This window comes from Pseudorasbora parva, chromosome 11 (assembly GCF_024679245.1).
Source record: "Pseudorasbora parva isolate DD20220531a chromosome 11, ASM2467924v1, whole genome shotgun sequence".
Taxonomy (NCBI): Eukaryota; Metazoa; Chordata; class Actinopteri; order Cypriniformes; family Gobionidae; genus Pseudorasbora; species Pseudorasbora parva.
The window spans coordinates 26,164,506-26,169,587 of NC_090182.1; positions in this window are offsets into that span (position 1 = coordinate 26,164,506).

Here is a 5,082-nt window from a genome sequence, read left to right on the forward strand (position 1 = left end):
TGCTGTAACAGATGGTCTAAGTTATAGGACTTGTGCTCTCTGTTCGAATGACATTTTAATATGTTTTTGATTACTATTTTGCTCTATTATCCCTGTCACTAACTACTAGTTAATCATATGAAATCTATGATTACTAAAATCAGGTAGTATAAACACATTTGCCATAGTCGACTGCACTACAGTAATCACAGAACAAAATAATAATGACAGACTGCAATTACTTTAATAACTGGAATTACATGATTTGTAAGACCACGCCATCATCTTCAATTGCTCCGTGGTCCAGGTCTGATGCTCACGTGCCTACTGTTGGTGCTTTCGGCTGTGGACAGGGGTCAGCATGGGCACCTGGACTGGTCTGCGACTATGCAGCCCCATATGCAACAAACTGCAATGCACTGTATATTCTGACACCTTTCTATCAGAACCAGTATTAAATTCTTGAGCAATTTGAGCTAAAGTAGCTTGTCTGTTTGATCAGATGACATGGGCCAGCCTTCGCCCCACGTGCATGTGCCTTGGCTGCCCATGACCCTGTCGTCGTTCACCACTGTTCCTTCCTTGAACCACTTTGATAGATACTGAACTCTGCAGACTGAGAACACCTCAGAATAGGTGCAGTTTTGAAGATGCCCTGACCTAGTCGTCTAGCCATCACAATTTGGCCCTTGTCAAACTCGCTCAAATCCTTACACGTGCCCATTTTTCCCTCTTCTAAGGGTGCTTTCACACTTGGTTCGATTGCCTGGACCGAACCTGAGTTCGATTGCCTCCCCTTTCCCCTGCCCCTGCTTGACTGTATTCATATTATATTATTTGGTTTTGAACCGGGGTTCGTTTGCGTCATTAAAGCAGCAGCTGTTTACCCAGTTGCTTAGTAAGGACAGCCAGAGTGAAGGCGGCGAAATGCATAGCATTTCTCCTGTCACTTTTATAGTTTTGAACCATTGGTTTTGTTTTCAAAGGTCTCTTGCATCTATCTGCCGCAAATACACTGCAAATGCTCTAAAGAATGTAGAAGACGAGCAGAGATGAGATCTACAGCTCTCTGCTTGCAGTATGTCAGTGACGCTCATCAGGTAAATGAGAGAAACACACACAAAACACAAATTTTATCAACTCATATGTCATTAATAGCGGTTCACTTCAGCATCGTACCGTACAAGAGTTCACCTGAAACGAACCCCAGACCACCTCTTTAAGCGGACTCGGGTGTGGTTCGCGGGTGCGCACCCGAGTTCGGAAGACCGCGTTCACATCATCCAAACAAACTGAACTCTGACGTCAATCGAACCCGGGTGTGCACCAAAAGTGCTAGTGTGAAAGCACCCTCATCAACTTTTTTTCACTTGCTGCCTGATATATCCCACCCACTAACAGGTGATGTGATGAAGAGATAATCAGTGTTATGCACTTGTCATTATGTTATGCTTGATCAATATACACTCACCTAAAGGATTATTAGGAACACCTGTTCAATTTCTCATTAATGCAATTATCTAATCAACCATCACTACCATTTCTAGGGTTTACAAAGAATGGTGTGAAAAGGGAAAAACAACCAGTATGCGGCAGTCCTGTGGGCGAAAATGCCTTGTTAATGCTAGAAGTCAGAGGAGAATGGGCTGACTGATTCAAGCTGATAGAAGAGTAACTTTGACTGAAATAACCACTCGTTACAACAGAGGTAGCCAGCAAAGCATTTGTGAAGCCACAACACGCACAACCTTGAGGCAGATGGGCTACAACAGCAGAAGACTCCACCGGTTACCACTCATCTCCACTACAAATAGGAAAAAGAGGCTACAATTTGCACAAGCTCACCAAAATTGGACAGTTGAAGACTGAAAAAATGCTGCCCGGTCTTGATGAGTCTCGATTTCTGCTGAGACATTCAGATGGTAGAGTCAGAATTTGGTGTAAACAGAATGAAAACATGAATCCATCATGCCTTGTTACCACTGTGCAGGCTGGTGGTGGTGGTGTAATGGTGTGGGGGGTGCAATTGGCACTAAGGCCCCTTAGTGCCAATTGGGCATCATTTAAATGCCACGGCCTACCTGAGCATTGTTTCTGACCATGTCCATCCCTTTATGACCACCATGTACCCATCTGATGGCTACTTCCAACAGGATAATGCACCATGTCACAAAGCTCAAATCATTTCAAATTGTTTTCTTGTACTAACACTGTACTAAAATGGCCCCAACAGTCACCAGAACTCAAACCAATAGAGCATCTTGGGAAGTGGTGGAACAGGAGCTTTGCTCCCTGGATATATATATATATATATATATATATATATATATATATAGCTGTAAATAATTTCTAAATAATCACATTAGAAAAAAATGCATGCTGACTTTGATGATGTGTGTGTTCAAGTGTGCAACAGGGCATCAGTTAGATGTGATCAAAAACACAACTGCACAGCATGTCTCTAACCTATTTACTGAGAGGTCACAAGCATCAAGCACTTCCCTGCCATTTCCTACCACACTTTGCCAAATCATGCGTGGTCCTCCACATCAGGATAAGCAAATTAGGTTCTGAAACTTTTTATAGTTTTAACGTGGTTCAAAATGTTTGATGTTACTTCCAAAATCATTTCAGTAAGACTTTACATAGAAAAAGGGCGCAAGTTACTTTTTAGCCTATTTGTTTAAGAAAATACATTTAATGATAATTGTTCATGGGGCTTTCATATGTTTGTGGTACAGACCGATTTATATTCAAAACGGCTGGTCTAAATGACAACAAATGACTTTGCTATCTCCAAGCCACAAATACTTTTACTAAGGTTCACACCAAATTTCCCAACCAACAAATTCAGTTTTCAACTAAGAACTAAACATCTTGGTTTCATTTCCTGTAGTCACAAACACTCACTCCCCATATGACTAATTTAAATGACTTATCTGGAGACTACAGACATGCAGCCTGTTATTTAAAACCGAAGAAGAAATCATGTATGATTTAAAAAAATGTAAGATGATTTTAGCTCCCCCTCCCCAGTAAAACAGAACAAAGTGGTTTATTTTTAAAGAAAAGTTAGTTCGTTCTCATGTGCTTGGCTTTTACACATGATCCTCTTTCCTAATGTCTTATCTCCACACAGCAAAACAGAGAAAAGACACAAACACCGTTTTTGACCTCAAGATTCAAAACATTTTCTTTTGATACTCGCTACACACTTTTTAAAACTCAGATAGAAACTAGACTAGACCTGCTGAATATTATACTAAGATTTTCAATCTAAACAGCTATTTAAATAGCCAAACATTTATATTTAAACATCAGGGATCTATCTTTAGAGACAGCAAATCCTCTTCCATCACATGTTTGTTTCTCATAATACTTTGGAATAAGCAGGTAATGCTCTTTGCTAGTCTGATCTTTGTTGGTCTTAATGGCTCACTCTGAATTAGCGGCCAATGCAGTCAAATATCAATGTGATTAAAATTAAGCTCTAACTCCGCTTGTGCTAGGATTGGGGAGTTGTAGCATGCGGTTTGTGTCACGATCCATCTCAATAGTGTAAGTTTGCCAAGAAAAATTCTGGAAAAAGTTCTTTGTCCGTGTTCGGTGCTAACAAAGGCAGGTTTTCCCACAGGCGGAAGAGAAGCAACAGATTTAGTAACTGTATGAAATGCTGGGCACTAAGAGCATGTCTTAGATGGCTTAGCCTCGGTTAGAGATGGACAGTAATCCATTGTGTGTTTTGTAAACATGACCCAGGGGTTAATTGGATGGACTGTACCTTCAGAAAAGCACAGAGAAAAACTGGCAGGTCAATATAGTGACCCTTAGTTATCCATGATCACTTATCGAATGAATACATTTTGGATCACAGACAGATATTAATACCAGGTGAACACTAAAAACATGTCGTCATATGTTTTTTATTAGTCTTTTTATTTAAAATGCCAAAACATTCTTCAAAGAATATCAATTTACTTGAGAAGGACTGCATAAGATACTAAAAGAATATCTTTAATACAAGCATATTAAGTCTCAATGCATTGGCAGATTTCTTCACTTGTTTTAAGTATGTACTTTCATAATGTAATGTGTTTATTAATTGCAAATTGATAGGATGATAAAAAGAATGGAGCCATTGAATGTAAATTTGTAAAATTGAGTTTGTCTTAATGGCTATTTGTTTAGGGATCAAATAGCCCATGTGGTGTCAGCAGAAAAAGAAGTCACTTCAGGGCATGAGCAGCTTATTGCATTTTTTCTCTCCTTTGGAATAAAGTGCACTGATGTTCATAATAAGATAACTGTGTGCATTAAGAAAGTAAACAGGGTCATTTTGATTTCTTGTTGACTGTGAATATTTTGCATCCCCATAATGTCGGTGCATAGGCCCCATTCACACGGCAACAAAAAAAAACATTCTTCTTAATAAGTACTTTTATCTTATTTTGATATATATATATATATATATATATATATATATATATATATATATATATATATATATATATATATATATATATATATATATATATATATATATAATATTTCTCAATTTTACTCAATTTTACAACAAACAGATATATATATATAAACAAACCCTTAAAGCTAAACTTACTTTCACTGACTACATACAAAAAGTATAGTTTGTCTTTCTTACCCACTGTTCTTCCTTGTTTATAGGTTGCAAACAGACTTTAAATGCAAAATGTTAATGTAAATCAGAACCATAAAGCCACAAGAGCAGAGGTGGTACAACTTTTTCAGTTTGTATATTCTTGGGGATCGAAAGAGAGATTATTTACATTCCATGAAGATCATTTGTCTTCATCAGTGCTTCACAAAGGAGGTGCTTTTGGCACTCTAAATGCTGGTACCTCTGAATGCTCCTACATGTTCAATAACCTGTACCCTCGTATGACCTTATGTGGTCTATTGCCACAACACTGAACAGACAACACTACGGATGAAGGGTGCGGTAGAAACTTCTTGGGACCGCTTTGCTTCCTTCATAGCTACTTAATAGTGGAAAAACAATGACTTTTTATAGCCCACACACAACAAACAGCGATTCGGGGGTGGAGTTCTCTATTTGTGTGTGGT